Source organism: Xenopus laevis, chromosome 6L (assembly GCF_017654675.1).
Source record: "Xenopus laevis strain J_2021 chromosome 6L, Xenopus_laevis_v10.1, whole genome shotgun sequence".
Classification (NCBI taxonomy): Eukaryota; Metazoa; Chordata; class Amphibia; order Anura; family Pipidae; genus Xenopus; species Xenopus laevis.
The window spans coordinates 129,424,916-129,444,919 of record NC_054381.1 but is presented as its reverse complement, the minus strand read 5'-3'; the positions used below and the strand labels follow the sequence as shown (position 1 = coordinate 129,444,919).

Sequence of the window (20,004 nt, the reverse complement as noted above, 5' to 3'; positions counted from 1 at the left end):
TAGACCTTGCAAGCTTTTAGATGCTGAGATTTTACCTTTGGGTTTTTCATACCCTTGCCCTTAATAACAAAAATTCAAGTTTTCAACGAAACAGTTTAAATTTGCCCATCACTGCTGGCGAAGTTTTGTGTTAGTGTTTTTTGTGGTTTTTACATCTAATAAATTTCAAACTTTTAGAGCCTTTTTTAAAAAAAATTAGAAAACCATGAATTTTTTTTTTCATGGAAAAAATTTAAATGACATTGTTAGTAAATGTCAACCTCTGCAGTGTTGATTTTTTTAATTATATTAATGTGCTTCAGATTGCTGACATTTTTTTTCGGCATTAAGGGGCAGATTTATCAAGGGTCGAATTTTAAACTCCCATAACTTATAAATTCGAAGAAAAAAAGACCAACCGAAATCTATTTTGAAGTTTTAAAGAGACAGTACATGATAAATTTAGATATTCGAATAGTCAAATTTTTTTCAAATTCAAATTGAATTTTGGCCTATATGATAGTCAAAGTACACAAAAATAGCTCGAAATTCATTTTTTTATTACATCAAATTTTTATTTGGACCCTTGATAAATCTGCCCTTAACTGTCGCTCAAATGTTACCTTAAAATTACAGACCATTTGACTGAGTTATTTGCTGAAAAATCTGTAAAATAAAACTCAATTTATGGGGGCCTAAAACCAATTCATAGGATTATTACAGTTTGTAACCAGTGATATTTCTCTCTCCACAGAAAGATCTTCAATAACCAATCAATCTTCAATATCAACAAAAATGTTTCGATACATCTGTAAAATGTTTAATTGTTTTCAAAAAGTAAGGATATTTTTATTTATTTCTCTGATAGCCCAGATTTTAGATTTTGCAAAACGGCTGCGAAAATTCACTGGCGTAAAAAAAATGGGCGCCGGCGCATTTTTGCCAAAAAGGATGGACGCCAAAAAAACAGACGCCGGTGTATAAAACGGACAACGGCGTCAAAAATGAGATGCCGGCGCCGTTTCGAGAATTTTTCAGCGTTTTGCGAAATTCGAGAATTTTTCGGCGACTCAAAACGGCGCAAATTCGCTCATCACTAGTTTTGGGATAGTTTTGCGTATATAACAGTAGTATTCGTGTCTGGTTTTTGAAAACTCATATGCCTCTAGCTTTGGGAAGATCTATTCTATGGCGATCTTATTTTAAGAAATACGTTTTAATAGCATCTCACTTTACACAATTGCATTTCTGAAATGAGTTTATGTGGATTCAGCATTCTTGCACATATTACTATTCAAACACATCTTTACGCTATTGTTTTCCAATGGTCGGTTAGAACTGCTAGGGTTCCTCATCCTAACTGGTAATGGGCCTTTTAATTTAGTTCTCCTTTGATCATTGCTTTTTATAATCAATCCTATTTTCTCTTTTTTTGTCAGAAAAAAACCAATGAACGAGAAGAAATTATTTTGGTAAGAAGAGAAGACCTGCAAAAAACAAACATACACACACACACACACACAGCAAAAATAATTGACAATATAACATGATTTTAAAAAAGTCCTAGTTCATCAATTCTAATTCTAAAGTGGATCCCAAAATAAAATAAGTGCAGGGTGCTTACCTGGAAGACCTTTCCCAAGCATAGGGGTCAGTGGAGTAAAAGCAAAAAATTCAGGTGCACACCTGTTTTTATTGCGTCCAAAGGTGATTTATTTAAGCCCACATATATATATATATATATATATATATATATATATATATATATATATATATATATATATATATATATATATATATATAGACATCACAAAAGGGCAATGTTTCGGACCCCTCCGGACCCTTTATCATTCTAATAGTGCGTCAAACAAAAATGAAAAAATGTTTAGAACATTTAAAAAGATACAGCACTTCTTCAACCATTATGCTTATTCTAGGGGCATATTTTTCTAATATGGTAACCAGATATCTGATCTCTAAATTTAAATTTGCCACTTGCCACTTTCAGTTACATACTGAGCTTTTTGTTAATAACCCTGTTCATCATCAGGAAGTCCTATAAACCCTTGCATTTTTATATAAAAAAAAGACTTTCCAAATAGATGCCTGTACCAACCCTGCTGCATTTATATGTCTATTTATAACCATATCACACTGAACGCATTTCTACCCAATAGTAAACAAGCTCTGACATTTACAGATAATCTGTCTCGTATTTATCCTGACCAATACCGGGTCTTTACATCTATTACACAACCACTTTTTTATTCCAAAACAGACACTGCCAGAGGAACCCGCTGAGAAAATCTGCCTGGTAAGCAAATAATAATCATAAAATAACTTCACTTTACAAAACTCCATGATATCCTTACAAAAATATGCTGATCTTTACTGATGGTTTGCTTTTAATATTTGCTTCTGATAGACAATGGGCCTTTTAGCCTGTTTCCATGCTGATGTTCATAAAATAAAAATATTATTAATACTATAAAATCAAAATACTACTTCTCTCTTAAAGGAGAACTAACACCTAAAAATGAATATGGCTAAAATTGCCAGTTTTGCCATGTTTATATACTAAACTTATTACACCAGCCTAAAGTTTCAGCTTCTCAATAGCATCAATGATCCACGACTTCAAACTTGTCACAGGACACCTTCCCCTAGTTTTAGACCCATGTGTCCTTAAATTGTGGCTGCTTCTTTTTGAACAGCGAGTGTGCCGTCTTCCGCACATGCGCACTGGCGGATCATCAGCACTTCCATGCATGCACACTCACACTGTCTTTCTTTGCAATTTATATCATTAACCTTTTTTCTCTCTCTCTCTCTTAACCAGGAGAAACAAGAGCAGGACATGATCATTGGAACAGAAACCTTTCAAGTAAGCTAAAAAGGCAATATATGGGAAATATCTATATTTTTCAACACCATGTCACATTGCCAAAATAAATATTATTACCACCCAAATTAATCAAGAGCTCCATTGCAGCTTGCATCAACTACTGTGCTTTGATATCAGATGCCATTGTGTCCTTTGGCTATACCTGCCAATATGCATTACTACCAGATGAAGATAGAACCCCATTCAAATATTAAGACATAGGATTTTGTGTGCCATTCAGAATGCAAAAAGCTTCACCAAAATTGAATAGGCAAAGCTCATGGGTGGCATGAATATTGGGTAGAAGACATAGCACTCTGAGCCCCATGGTGTCACTTTACACTGAAAAACATTATAAAACACTCTACTTCTCTCTTTAACAGGAGAAGCCTGAAGAACAATGTGACCATGACATTTGCCAGGTAAGCAGAAGAGTAAACAAATAAGAAATTATTTCTAAATTATACATCACTGGGGAACCTGGTAACAAATCAGTCAGATAAGCAAAAAACATTGTGTCACTTTGCATTAGAGTGTCAATATTAAATTAACTTCTATATGATAAATTGTGAAAAATTTAAAGGGCTTATTTGTCATTCATAATAATATTGAACAAATGCTAAAGATGGTTACCATTAGTTAATTACGAAAAAGAACATCGGTCATAACACCAAAAGTATATCGGTCACAACACCAAACTGTAACGTTCAACCTATTGACTGATCTGACCTATTAGCCAAAATCTTCATGCTTTTCGTGGACTGATGCTTAGAAATTGGCGACACTTTTGATTTGTGCTAGGCAATATATAGTTGAGCTTCAAGATTTAGTTAATGTGACCAACTGTTTTTCTCAATTAATCAGGAGAAACCTGAAAAGTCTGCAATTGAGATCAGCCAAGAGAAGCCGACAAATGATGAAGAAGAAGAAGAAACCACTTCTATCCCAAATTCAGTGCCATTTGTTGAGGTACAGTATAGATGAAATATACTTTAGACCATTCAAATACTTCAGAACTAATTTAAGTGACATTAAAAGAGATTGGAGAATTTATTCACCAGGCATGGATTTGTGGTGAGAATGTTAATGCTGAAACAAAAAAAATTTGCACCTCAAAATAATTTTGACAACCTATTGACTTTAATGCATTTGGACAAGAGTCTAGAACAGTGATCCCCAACCAGTAGCTCGTGAGCAACATGTTGCTCTCCAACCCCTTGTATGTTGCTCTCAGGGTCCGCTAAGAAGGGGCTTATTTTTGAATTTCAAGCTTGAAATGAAGTTTTAATTGCATAAAAACTAATTATAGTCCCAAGTAGAGCCTCTTGTAGGCTGCCAGTCCACACAGGGCTACCATATAGCCAATCATAGCCCTTATTTGGCACCCCAAGGGACTTTTTCATGCTTTTGTTGCTCCCCAACTCTTTTTACATTTGAATGTGGCTCACGGGTTAAAAAGGTTGGGGACCCCTGGTCTAGAATATAAAAATTGTCACTCGTGTCAAAATTGTCACGTGGCAAAATTATTTTGATGCCCATTGACTTCAATGCATTTCGCAAATTTTTCGGAGTTTCGTACATTTTTTTGGAGTTGATTTTTTGGTGAAGCCAAACTGGACAGAGTCACTCATCACTAGACATTGAACCCATTAGCCTTGACTTGCCCTGATCTGATCAGGTGGCCCAACATTTCATGTCCCAACACAGATTTATGCTCATAAATGGCCAAGACTGTTGATTTTCAATATGAAATATATACGACTACACCTTGACTACAAGTTTTACTTAGGGGCAGATTTATCAAGGGTCAAATTTTGAATTTGAAAAACTTCAAAATTCAAATGAAAAAAAACAACCAAAATTTATTTTAAAAAGATCAGTTTTTTTGCAGGTAAATAGTCCATATTCAATTGAATTTGTCCAAATTTGAAGCGTACAAAGCGAAGTAATAGCGCATTTGAATCGTACGAATCAAAGTTTTTCCAAAAAAAAAAACCCTTAGATTTTTCAAAGTCTACAAATTGACTCCAAATACATTCTAGGAGGTCCCTAGAAAGACTAAAACAGCAATTCAGCAGCTTTTAGATGGCGAATGGTCAAAGCTGAATTTGGACTATTCCCTAGTTGAAGTACACAAAAATTAGATTGAAATTAGAATTTTTTTAATTGGAAATTTCACTTTGTCCTTTGATAAATCTGCCCCTTAATGTGATCAAACCTTTTTTCACAATTACTCAGGAGAAACCTGAAAATTCTGACACATAGGGGGTTATTTATGAAAGTTGACTTTATCTCAATATTTTCTGCTACAAACTCTAATCAAATCAATTATTATACCATTCAGAATGCAAAAAGCTTCACCAAAATTTAATAGGCAGATCTCATGGGTGGCATGAATGTTGGGTAAAAGACATACACTCTGAGCCCCATGGTGTCACTTTACTCTGAAAAACATTATAAAACACTCTACTTCTCTCTTTAACAGGAGAAGCCTGAAGAACAATATGACAATGACATTTGCCAGGTAAGCAGAAGAGTAAATGAATAAGAAATTATTTCTAAATTATACATCACTGGGGAACCTGGTAACAAATCAGTCAGATAAGCAAAAACATTGTGTCACTTTGCATTAGAGTGTCAATATTAAATTAACTTCTATATGATAAATTGTGAAAAATGAAAAGGGCTTATTTTTCATTCATAATAATATTGAACGAATGCTAAAGATGGTTACCATTAGTTAATTAAGAAAAGGAACATCGGTCATAACACCAAAAGTATATCGGTCACAACACCAAACTGTAACGTTCAACCTACTGACTGATCTGACCTATTAGCCAAAATCTTCATGCTTTTCGTAGACTGATGCTTAGAAATTGGCGACACTTTTGATTTGTGCTAGGCAATATATAGTTGAGCTTCAAGATTTAGTTAATGTGACCAACTGTTTTTCTCAATTAATCAGGAGCAACCTGAAAAGTCTGCAATTGAGATCAGCCAGGAGGAGCCAACAAATGATGATGATGAAGAAGAAACCACTTCTATCCCAAATTCAGTGCCATTTGTTGAGGTACAGTATAGATGAAATATACTTTAGACCAATCCAATACTTCAGAACTAAAAATTAGTTTGAAATTAGATTTTTTTTAATTAGAATTTTAACTTTGTTCTTTGATAAATCTGCCCCTTAATGTGATCAAATAGTTTTTTCACAATTACTCAGGAGAAACCTGAAATTTCTGACACATAGGGGTTTATTTATCAAAGTCGAATTTATCTCAATATTTCCTGCTAAAAACTCTAATCAAATCCTCTCGGGTTTATAATCCTTATTTATTATTACATTTTCTCTTTATTTTACTTTGCGGGGAAAAAAATTTTTTATTCGATTTTCAAAATTTGATTTTTTACCCGAAAACTCAGATTTTTTCCTGAAAACTTCGGGGTATTGCACGAAACACATTGCATATCAAAAAATCATTGGGACTTCTCCCATTGACTTATATGCAACCTCGACAGGTCTGAGATGCCGGATTTTCTGATTCAGATATATCAATGAACGAGGTTTGATAAATCCAGAAAAATTTGTGAAGTCCAATTTTATTTAAAAATAAATCACAATTTTTTTGTGATTTTTCATTCGGAGTTTAGTAAATAACCCCCTAAGGGGCAGATTTATCAAGGGTAGAATTTTGAATTCATGGAGGTTCTTTAAAACTCCCATAAACTCCAATGAACTCGAAATTCGACCAATTCAAATTTATTTAAAAAATCAACTTTTCCAAACTCGAATGAATAGGATTGAGCCAAAAACTCGGATTGAATTAGATTTGAGTTTTAAAAACGTGATTCGAGTTTTTCTCCGAAAAAAACTTGAATGTCAGGAAGGCAGCAAACAACTTCAAATTGATCCCAGGACATCTCCCATCTCCACTACAATAGCAATTTGGCAGGTTTTAGGTGGCTAATAGTCAAATTTGAGTTCTTAAAGAGCCAGAGTATGCTAAATCTTTATTTCTAATTATTTTAAAAACTCTAATCTAATTTTAACAATTCCCTAGTCGAATTTGACAGTTTTGGCCTTAAAATACTCAAAAATATGGATTGAAAACCGAATTGTCACTTCGACCCTTGATAAATCTGCCCATTATAAAAACTAGGAGAATCCCTCAGATAAAGAAAAAGCACCCATACAATACAAAATATTTTGCATTTTATTAAGATTTGGATAAAAAAACATAATTCTTGGATCAATTCATACATTGTAAAAAGAAAAACACCAAAAAAGCAACACCAAACAGATTTTGCTAATATTCAGCTAATCAGACTGCAATCTGGCCTTACACAATTTGACCAAACCTTTCTTTTGATTTATCAGGAGCAACCTGAGATGTCTATCTCTGAAAAAATCCAGGAGAATCCCTCAGAAAATATGGAAGAACGCAACAATATTGAAAATGTGATGCCATTTATTGAGGTTTGGATAAAATATCATACCACTTGGACCAGTCAATTCATTGTTTCAAATAGAGGGTTGAACTGTTCTCATTAAATATTTTTTTTTCTATTAACAAGGAGGAACCTGAAGAAGAAAGCAAGCTTAAAAGCTTTTCTTTACCCAAGGAACAATCTATGGAATCTTCCCAGCATGCCTGTCAGCCTGAGGTAAGCAGGAAACAACAAATTAAATGAGCAACAAAGCTTCCAATATTGCATGAACTATGCAAAATGTATTCTATCTTGTCTATTAAAATAATATAAAATGTGTTTCTCCTCCAGGTCCATATCAAACATGCATTTGGAGAACTGTTCCCGGTAAGCAAAATTTGTAAATATGCTGATGAATTATTCCTGCCCTCATCCTTCTCCTTGTATTCTCCTTTCACCATTTAAGCTTCTCTTATTGAAAAATATTGGTATTATAGTATCTAACTTTTGTTTTGTAGGACCCTACTGACTGTTTCGATCTCGGAAAAGTTATTGGAACTGGCGGATTTGGAGTAGTTCATAAGGTCAGATAATAGTCTCTTGGACCTCTTTGGATTCTTAAGACCGTAGCATTAATATAATGGCATATATTGCGTATAGTGTTTATTGTTCTCTGACACTTAATTAACATTAATACATTGCATAAATGCTAATACAAGTAGAATTCAAATAAATAGCAGAGATCCATTTTTGTTATCAAATACTGAACATTAATATTCACCGGAAGTCTTTTTTCTTTCAGGCATGGGATGTTACTTCAATGAAAAAAGTGGCTATAAAAGTCATTCAAGAGCTTACGGTAATGTATATTGTTTTACAATTCAACTCAATATAATGAGAATGTTACAAAAAGTGTTGTGTTATACTTACAAAACAACTGTTTTTAAAAGGAAACCTTACAAACCAAGCTTAGCAGGTCAACCTCTTATACAAGGGATGGCCATGACGTAATCTAAACTGGAATTCCTAATGACTGGAAATTGCCTTCTAAAAAAGCCCCAAACTCTAAACCAGACTGTAAAATATTCACAAGAGATTTAATATATTATTATTTTGCACACCATTTATTTAATCAATGCCTTACTAACTATATCAACCCCATGTAATATTTCAACCTTATAAAAGGCAATTGTTTGACTTATATTTACAACTCTGTAACAATACAATTGAGTAATCACCTTCATTTTAACAGAAGGGGAATACAATCACAGCCAGCAAAGCCACAGGATTGTGCACTAAATTATAACAAAAAATACACAACCGAGGTATAATAACAGCATTATAAACCATTAATAAAACACAATAGGAGTAGTTTTTTTCAATAATTAGAATAATGTATGGAATTTTTATAAATAAAATAAGAGAGCGTCAATCACTTAATGCAATTGTTTATATGTCATATAGTTATTAGGTTTTGATATTGTTGGTTGTGAATTTATAAAATATTTTTTTGCTTGTTCCGTTAATAGTTTGCAATCGATCTTGCTATGCTGTATGTTGTCAGTAAATGCTCAGCACAGCATCAGAGAGAAAGCTGAAAAAGTAGTAACTATGCCATGTCCCTGTGGTAGTCTTATGGTGACACCATAGGATTGGCAGAACTATGTTAAATAGGTATTAGGCCCTAATTAAAAATCATTTGTTTTTGTTATTTGGAACTAGGAAGAAGAAAATATACTTTCTGAACTTTATGTCCAGCGAAGTGTTTCATGCCATAGGAGCTTCCCTGACTATTATGGGGCCTATTATGAAAGGAGTGAAGACTCACTTTGGGTAAGGATCTATTTCTTAAATAAAAGCACACAATTGTCTTGCCAAAAGAGGAAGAGCTCCATTCTGATCCATATTATTACATTCTAGATTGCCATGGAATTCCTTTCTGGCGGCTCTGTAGCAGATTTAATTGAGACCAAGAATTATTCCTTGGGAGAGCACTGGATAGCCTATATATGCAAGGAAGTATTACTGGTATGTATGATGTGAACCCCTTCAGGGCTTTACTTGCTATATTTACTTAACTATTTATTTTCTATATTAGCTTCAAATCCTATTAGTTCTTAAAAATTTCAAATATATATAATTTTCTTTTTGTTTTATCCATCTGCGCAGGGCTTGACTTACTTGCAGGAGATGAATGTGATCCATCATGACCTTAAGGGCCTCAATATAATGCTAACATCAAGCGCCCAAGTGAAGATAAGTAAGTGAAGCTTAGAGAGAGAAAGAGAGAATATATAGTGCTGACCTTTTTAGCTTATCTTACTGTGTCACTTGACATTAAAGGGGATCTCTACCTTAAAATTATATATATATATATATATATATATATATATATATATATATATATATATATATTTTTTTTTTTTTTTTTTTTAACCAACTTTCATATATACATTAATTATAAATGTCCAACGTTTTAATATTATTCTTAAATGTAATTGCTACTGAAATTTGTATATGTCAGCACATCTGGTTATGGAATTGACAAACCAACTTCTGCTTACAAATTAAATGTATAACTCATGTTTGTCTTATGTAATTTCAGTTGATTTTGGCCTTGCTACTGTGGGATCCAAAAGTAACAGCACAGCAGGAACCATCAATTGGATGGCACCCGAAGTCTTTGCCTGCATTGAGGACAACACAGCACAATATGACTTTAAGGTATGATGAATACATAAGTTGTCATTTATTTAGGTTTTTAGAGAAGGGTCTATGTGACACGAGAAAGCAAAATGCATTCATTGTGCAGGAAACAAGATTTTTAACAAACAAATTCATGCCAAATGTACAGGTAGGAGACTATTAGGGGGTTATTTATCAAGGTCTGAATTTATCTCAATATCGGCTGCTACAAACTCCGATCTAAGCCTCTCGGGTTTTTACCGCATATTTATTATTAAATTTTCCCGAAAATTACCTTTGCGGGAAAAGTTTTCACCCGAAAGCTCTGAAAACATTGTGGAATTGCCCGAAACCCCCGACACAACCAAAAAATCAATGGGACTGTTCACATTGACTTTTATGCAACCTCGACAGGATTGAGATGCCGTGTTTTTATGTTCAGGCTTTTTAGCTCTCAGGGTTTAATAAATTCCGAAAAATTTGTGATTTTTTTTAAAAGCCTATTATAACGGATTTCGGGTATTTGGAGTTTAGTAAATAACCCCCTTAATCTTCAAAGATTTATAATCATAAACGTTCATAGTTAAAGTCCTCTATTGGAAATGTTTCATATTTGTACAATGTGGCCTAGCTCTAATTCATTATATTATATTATTGTATTCATTATTTGACATTCCATATAGACCCTCAAACAGAAAGATAAGGAATAGTCAATAGATGAGTCTTAATTAATGATCTGTAACTGCATGACTTATTCATGAACCTTCTGTATACTGTTCTCTAAATGACTGTTGTTTTTATATTTTCATTTTCTAGGCTGATGTGTGGTCCTTAGGAATCACTGCAATAGAAATGGCAGAAGGCTGTGCACGTAAGTGATAATGTTTCACGTGTGTGTTTGTTAATTTGTGAAGCGGTATTTACATCATGCGGTAACACTGAAATATTTTCGCTGCAATGAGACGAAAATGAAAGCAGGAAATACTGCCCCTTATTCTAACCCCCCACAATATACAAATATACAGTATTAACACATTAACACACAGTTCCTTTTTTACCTTCTATATGTGTATGTATTTTTTATATAGTCATCATTCTACTTTACAATATTAAAGAATATGTCAGTGAATTATATGTATTTTATTAACAATTAATTGTGTGATTTTTCACTAACAGCATACATGGAACTGAGTGATACAGAGATTTATACCAAAATTATGCATGATCCGTCTCCAGGACTAACATGGGAAGAATGGTAAGTTTTACTTCACTAAGCAGTGAAAGCAGGTGGGAGAAATGAGAAAAATGATGGGTGCATAAGGCTGGGCCCTGGAAAAGGGGCTGATGGTAGGACGTTTAGTAAACTCTTTACTATTTGAAGGGGAACTCTTTATTCTTAAAAGGACCTCTAAGCTGAAATGTACGTCTCTCTATCTCCCAGTTTAGTGGACTGTGATGAAAGTCTGTAATTCCATTAGTAGTGGCCCTTTTCATAAATGCAAGAGGTTACACATTGCTGGCCAAAATTATTTAATCAAATGGAATTTATCTCCCAATTTATGTCCCCGTTTCCCAGCTATCAACTGAGTTTTCAATAGCTATGACTTCTCATTGAATATTTTTCTTTGTTACTAATGTTTTATTATATTACTAATGATATTCTCCCATGATTTCTTTCCAGGAGTGTTATATTCAACAGCTTTGTTGATCATTGTCTATGTAAAGATCCGTCCAGAAGACCAAGTGCAGAACAACTCCTGTCTCATCCATTCATCACTTACAATTCGTATCACATGGATGATGTGAAAAATAGAATAGCGCAGCACATACAGAAAGGTAAAGCAATCCACTCAAATTCCTTTTTTTAATGCCATATAATTTGCTTAGATAAAAGACACTTATCTATTCCGTGTCTAACATTATTCATTTCTTCCCTTAGGAGCAAAGAACTAATACAGCATTTAGAAAGGAGAGGATTTTGTATGAACGGCTACAAGCAGATCCCATGAAGCATTAATGAATAATATAATAAGAAGAGTTTCTGATGTCAAAACTGAAACTTGGCTTCTTCAGTATGTTCCCAGAAAAGGGAAGGGAAGGAAAGGGATGGGAACTTGAAGAGCCACAGTATATCTATTGCTGACAAAAAACAGAACTACTATTTTTGTAATTATTTTATAGAATATTATGTTAAAATTCTATTTTTATTGTAAAAATGTATAAAAATATATACAACATATTTACTGTATAATATATAAAAGATAATAAAAAGCATTATACAAATAAAAACGTTTCCATTTTTTTTTTTTATATCTCTTTATTTGTATTATCAGATATCAAGCATACATATATGGTAATAAAGTAACATTACAAATTATGATAAAACGTTATCATACAATTCTTAATGAGTTGTAACATCATGAACAGGGAATAAAGTAATACAATAAATTATAACAGTAAAGGGGAAAAAAAAAAAAAATAAAAATAAAAAAAAAAAAAAAAAAAGGGGGGGGAAGCATAATAACATACATCATCTTCACTTAGTTTTGAAATCGGATTAAGTGAAGCCCTACTACACTTGCGGAGCATTATTCACAGGGTTCACGTTAACTTTAAATTTTTCCCAAGGATCCCATATTTGTTTGTGGGAGTCCAAGGAATCAGCAAGTAGGGCTGATAAGTAAGACAAAGATTGAATATAGTCAATTCTCGACTTAACTTGAGTTATAGATAAGGTGGGTGCAAGCCAATTCAAGGCTATGGACCATCTGGTTGCAGCCAATAATTGAGCAAATAGTTTGTTCTGTGGTTTAGAGAGATTTCTTGATGGAAGACAGAGTAGAGCATTCTCTGGATCTGGAGCAAGCTGAGATTCAAATATCTGGTTTGCAATCTGATATATTTCAAGCCATAAATTGTGAACAATTGGGCAAGTCCACCATGTGTGATAATAGGACCCTCTTTCTAAGCAGGTTCTAAAACATGTCCCTGGGTAATTTGCCAGGTATTTCTGTTTTTGAACTGGGGTGGTGTACCATCTCATTACAACTTTATATGCTGTTTCCTTAATACTAATATTTGGAGATATATGTCTAATCGAGTTCCAAATTGTGGACCATTTATTTGGGGATATTTGATAGCCCAAGTCCGTTTCCCACGCTCTCGAATATGAGGGAATAAGATCCGGAGGATTGTCCATTAGTAATGAGTAGACCAGTGAAATAACTCCGGCAGTGGAACTTGGGTTTCTACATCTGGCTTCAAATGGAGTACTTTTCGTAGAAGGTGATAGAGGGTATTGTTGATTATAAAAATGTTGTAATTGATTATAGCGATAGTATTCCGTGGTAGGAATATTGTGTGAGTCCTGCAATGTATGTAGGGAAATGAATCCTCTAGCATTGAGAAGGTCTTTCATTTTACAAAAATTATGGGAAGTCCACCATTCAAATGACTTAAGGGATAATCCTGGCGGAAAATCTGGATTGCCCGTAATAGGTTGGAGATTACTATTAAGATCCTGTTGTAATATTTTTTTCCTCAACTTGCTCCAGATATTGAGGTGTAAGGTTACAATAGGATTTGTTATATTATAAGCACGTATTGTTTGCTTTGTTAACCAAAGTAAGGCTGATGTAGAATATGGTGTCACTGAGGCATTCTCAAAATCAACCCATGGTAATATATTCGGTGGAACATGAAAACGTTTCCATTTTGAATAATTTATATGGAATAAGAAAATGGACTGTGTAAAGACTTTCACTTACTCTACTGGAATACAGAATTAGTTAGAGAAAAAGTCTACATTGATACAATATATAGGATTCTATAGCAATTGGATGCATTGGATTGGTATCCTTTCCAGCAAATTTAAGTTTAAAGTCTTTGGGAAATGAATGCCCAAATAGTTAAATATTGTATTATGTTGATTTGAATACAAAAAAATAAATAAAGTATAGTTGCTCCACGTGGATATATCCTATTATGTTCCTTAAGAAATATTTTATACTCATTGAGAAATATCATGAGCGCATTTTCATACAATGCCTTTTAATCTGCGAAGTCTGGTGATGAGGGGTGTATGTGTGTTTTATACATTGCATAATAAATATGCCCCCAACAGTCAAGGTACAGGTTAAGACCTGTTATGATGTAGGAAACAAGATGTGAATGAGCCAGAATTCCAGATCAAATGTCCATTTATAGTGTAAAGTAAATGTGACATCACTGAGTATGGTCAGAACAGCTAGAGGAAAAAGGTAGACATTTCGTGTACCAGGTAGCCATATCTGAGCAAACACACTTAGAGAGAGGACAGTGGGCTTCTGGTTTTAGGCAAATATATTTCTATACATTTCAAAGGAATGTTTTGTGCAGAAAATCCCAGCTACTTTTACCACTGTATTAGTTCCGCACACGGCAACCTATCAGAACAGCAGAACCACTTTACAGAAATGATATTCCTGTGCAGTTAGCAAGTTTATTCCATTTTATTTGGCTATGCTGATGCCCAGATGCTCATCTCCACATGAGTGAATAAGCATTTTTGTTTCTGTTTCTGCTAATGCGCACAATATCCACCTTATATAATCCACAGTATATAATTACATCACATGCAGCTAAATGGCTTCTCTGTAAATGAAAGGTTTGCCTCACACAAATGTCCGGATGGCTGCCGACTGTCACTAAAATGAATTGCTCACTTTGAAGCAAAAATGAAAAATATAATTGATCTTGTGTACTGCATAATTTCCAAACTAAAGTTTCCTGTAAATCAACAGATTGAGCAAAGTAGTAGATTTTATGCTTTTTGTCCAATTGCAGCATTTTACATGCTTTTTGTGAGTCAAAGATTGGATATTTACAGAGTTCTCTGGCAGGAAAATAGTAAAAATACAACAGCATCATAAAATGAGCAAACTTCGCTAGTTCTGCATAATCCTCCCTACTTTATTTCACTTGCCATTACTTTTTTCAATGTATTTCAATCTCTGAAGTGATGCAGAATAGATGTTTGCATAACACATTGTTAATATATGTACTGGAATTAATACATGAAGTGGAAGTAAATGGAAGGTAAATCATATCTGGATGACAACAGATGAATTCCAAAAGCAGATGGCCGGAGTGGCAAACCCAGTCATTTTTAATTAGTCTTGGGTGACTCTGGACTTTCTCTTGGCTGAATAATTACAAAAAAACATGCTTATCATAGCTTGTTGATTACAGTATTAGATTCATTTTGTCCTGTCGTTAAACTCCACACTGACTCTGGTTTGATTCCTTTTCTTGAACTGTATTTTATAAAAAATATATTTTTACTTTAACAGCACACCCTAGAAAACGAACCGTATGCCAAAAACTCAGAATTTTTTTTTTCTTACTATAAAATCCGAATTTTTAGTGGAAAAAAACCCTAAATTTTTAGAGATTTCTTTTATCCTGAGGACAGAAAAAGTTAGAATCTGAAAATCTGGCATAACAGACCCTCCAAGGTTGTATATGAGTCAATGGGAGAAGTCCCTATCCTATTTGGAAGTCTCTGTGGTCTACTCTGGAATTAGTTGGAAAATCTGACGATTTCTGACTTTTTTGGCAAAAATCTGAAAAATTCAGGAAACATTTTTTTAAAAAAAATTGTACAATTTCGATTTTCACAAAATTTTTTCCCCGATCCAATTTTATCATGCTTTTTTAATAATAAATTTTATAATAAACGTGGATTCTCGTTTGGTCTCACTTTTTAAATTAAAATAGGCAAAAAAATTCGGACTTTTGATAAATAAGGCCCTTAATGTGGGATTCTCAAACTATCGTTGAGTTCATCTGGCATATAACGCCATGGCACGGTGATGGCTTGGCAAGGCTTGGAAAAATGGAACAGAAAAGTTTTGATGGAGGTTAACTATTAAAGTGTGTCAGAAGGAGTCAAAGCCCTGATCCTAATCCAACTGAGCATTGGTGGGACTACTTGAAAATTAAGGGCACCGGTATCATTTTACTAACCCCAACAATTACACAAAAGCTGCCTAGAACAATGGGGCAAAATCACCCTCAACAGTGTGCAAAGCATAGATATCCAAAAAGACATTAAGCTGCTTTATATATTTCTACATATTTCTAACATAAAACTATCACATTAATCTTAATTTTAATTAAGACATCACAGACAACAATGTTTCATTGCAGGGGCTCAACATAAATTCAGAGAATTGGTCATGGGTTTGGTGTTTCCAAATCCAACTCTAAAAATAAGACCTTTATTGCTGCAGTCATTGTTATAACATTATTTTTCCAGTCTATTTTAGCAGGTCTAAAACTGGCCATAGACATGCAGATATAATGATATGAAACAAGTTTTGTATGATTTTTAGACTGTGTGTGAACTTCAAATAATTTAAACACTTTTCACACCACAGTGATTGGTTGTTTAGTCAATTGGATAGGTTAGAAAATTTCTGTTGAATAATGATAATATCTTTGCATGTATTGACGCTATCCATGGTTTACTGTCATAACTATTTTTGGGACATAACTTACATAACATTGCTGTCTGTTTAGTAATGGCCAGAACATTGTCTGATTTTTTTTCCCTACTTTAATACAATTTAAATCTGAATGGTTAGTTTTAGATCCTGGGTCAGGATACAGAAGTCAGAATCGTCAGTAACAGGCAGGGTCACAACAGGATATCAGAACACAGGACAGGTAGCACACCCAGGAACTAGAATCAGAAAACTATAATGGGCAAGAATTCATACACAGTAATTCCCTTAAATAGTGCTTGAATTTCGTGCCAATGCGCACTTGCGTTATCACGCCAGCGCAACTGCGCCTTTAAATCTCACAGAGGCGCGCCGCACGTGCCCTAAGTAACTGGCCAAGGCCCTCAGATGAAAAGAACGGCGTTGTAAATCAAAAGACAGAATTCTAAGTGTAGACAGTTGCTGTGGTTGCAGTTATCTTTCAGGATATCCTATTTTATAGAGTTCATTCATGGTTTAATTTTTCCTATAAAAATACACTAAATGGCAAGGTCATAAATGTAAATGTAAATATAAGGAGAGTTCAATCGTGAATAGCAATAACTGACACAGACTGTCTGTTGTAAATGACTAGAATAGCTTGCAAGTTCTAGTTCATTTCAAGACTCCTACAGTGAAATATATCATGCCACCCAAATGTCAAATTGCATGAGTGTAACAAAAATGCCTTGGAATAACTTTGAGATTTCTTAATTGAAGAATGACATTTGCGAGATTCCTGAAAAAGGTGCCTAATGACTAACTGGCAACGGGTATGTGTGAATTATCTACCGTTAAAGATAGTGGGAAAGAATCACAACAGTAGCAGATGCAATAACAATCCAACCACAACCCTTTGGGTAACATTCCCATTTTCCAAGATATCTCATTTCCCCTCTTCACTCATCTTAGCCATAGATTTGTATCTTATATTAAATGGCCATATAATAGGCAAATATGGTTAAATTATTTGTAAAATAGGAGGGCTCAATGACACTTGAGTTCACTTGGGTTCTTGTACCCTGATGAGTCATTGTGACGCTGAATACAAGATCAAATGAAAAGGAAATAATGCAAAAGCACCATTTTGCCCTTCCCTTGCTATAGACAAAAACTTTGACACAATCTATATAATATGATTCAGGAAAAGGAAAACAAAAATTAAATGATTAAATATTTTAGGCCTTTTGATGTCTAAATTGGACAGTGTTATAGTAACAAACCACATTTCTGTGTATTGCTCATTTGACATTACTTATTATGAGCTTTCTTTTGGCTCTTTGCTGGTGTCATCAGAGTATCAAGCTCGAATATGGAACACAGATGTTGGTGGTTTGCAAAAGGTTTTTACTGTGTCCCCTTTTATTTATCAACAGATAGAAGATGCATTCTGAAATAGCTTTTGCAACTATTTCATTCATTTACTAAATTCCCAGAGGTACAATAGCCATTTCTGACTATACAAACATTACTTCTACCCTGGACGACATTTCACCCAATCACAAAATTGGTCCAAACTGAATCATAGGATTTCATCAACATATCTCAGTGTTTATTTCTGGACTCCAGACAAACACTATACCCTACTCCCTGAGCCTCAGGCTCTGTCCAATTTACATGACATAGTTGATGCTATTGTAAAGATAGATATTGTTTGGCAAGCTCAAAGCCACTCTTCGCCCCCTGATTAGCCAACTCCTTCTTCCCACAGGGTGCATCAGCCACATTCTAGGTACACTCAGGCCACAAGGCACTAATTATTGTCTAACTCTTAACCTTCTTACCATTCAAACTAAACATCAGATTTCATCAGATCACTTTTTTGAATTTATGTAATTACCCAGTATTATGTATCTGACCTCCCACCATGATTCCCTCTCACTGGATTTGAGAATCTGACTTGCCCACGGATCCTTTTCCTAAACAAAATGAAGTGGGAGGTGATAACAACCATAGAAATATCATTAATGTATTAGGAAGAAATATGGGATAATGTTAGAAGAAAAGTATCCTGTGTTATGCACCTAGAAAATATGTATAAAACAATGTTTTTAAATTTAATAAAAATCCAACACCCCACAAATGTATTGTGGAGCAATAGGGACATTGCAGTTTATAATGCGACACTGTCCGACCCTTATAGAGGAAGTATTGCATAGAATTTTCTTGCAGAAAGTTAAATTGGGCATTCTCTCTACTCTGGTTGGGAAACTTCTGGACTATTTTACATTTAATGAATTCCAATCACACAGAAATGGAAAACCCCTCTACCACCGTCGAAAGCTGAGGTGAATTCTAGGATAACGGACATGAGGGATATGGAAAGCGTGACAGCCAAATTACTAGGGAGGGTAGCGAAATTTCATAAGATTTGGTCCAAATTGGATCTCTGTGTTTCTACAATTCATAAGGGAGTAATTAAACCTTCTCCGAGGAATTAGGCTAAACAACACTATTATGTCCCTCATGCTGTTCACATGTTCTTCTTTCTCTATTTCACTATTCTACTCTACTACCTCTCCTAACCGGTGTGTGATATAACCTACCAGAACAAATTTCCTATTTTGGCTTACAACTCTATGTACAATGTTATAAATAGGATAACAAGAGATTTGATCTTTCCTTGTATGCTTCCAACTTCTTTTTTGTAGCCAATGCATCATGTACAAAGGCAATAACCCCAACTGATATTTATAAATACAAATATTAAGAGAAGAAACATTGCTTGAAACCAATATGATGTTATTCCTTCCTCACTGTTAAATAAAGGAGAAACTAATGGAAAATACACCTTGTGAATAAATATGGTATAATTGTCCTAGATTTTATAGTGTTAAACAACCCACTTCTGCTGCCACATCCTACAGTCTCCCCTGTACATCACAACTAATAAATAACCCTGGACAATAGCATCACCTTGTACCTTAGAACTTATTATATAAATTCATTAACAATTCATTTACCCCTTTCTTCTTGCTTACACTTCATGCTATGTTTGCTTACATAAACTCACCTTTATTAGCATTGTACTTCACTATCTGACCAATGCCTGTTTTATCAACTATGGTTTTTAATGCCTGATACAAGTGAACAAGTAAGTAAATCATGTGCAATGATCAAAAAAAGTAGCAGGTATGATTTGCCAAAGAACATTTTATTGCTATAACCGAAACAACCTTAAGTAGAAGAAAATAAATCTATTTACTTTTGGAAATATCCCAAAATATGATGGCCTTATTATATTTGGAGCAGTATAACAGAGTTATTGGCTGATGAATCCATCATTTTGATCCCTTGCAAGGGAGCATGGACACATCTCCTAGATTTAATATCACCAGGCTTTAAAAGAATAACCAGGAAACCATATCATTCAGTCACTCCTTATTTAACCTGAAGCTGCAATCCTTAGACTTAAACATGGAATATTAATATGGTTTGTTTTGCACTCAGCCAAATGTAATAACTTATTTTTATAACTGCAATAATAATGTAATCTAAGATTTA

At 34.1% G+C, this 20,004-nt stretch overlaps 1 long non-coding RNA gene across 1 annotated transcript; it reads left to right on the top strand.

Annotated features, from left to right (window-relative positions):
• The first annotated feature begins 8,999 nt into the window (after window positions 1–8,999).
• Window positions 9,000–9,549, top strand: LOC108704845. The gene is made up of 3 exons (XR_001933684.2): window positions 9,000–9,124; window positions 9,212–9,319; window positions 9,461–9,549. It is a non-coding gene; the product is annotated as an uncharacterized LOC108704845 (long non-coding RNA).
• The last annotated feature ends 10,455 nt before the right edge of the window (window positions 9,550–20,004 follow it).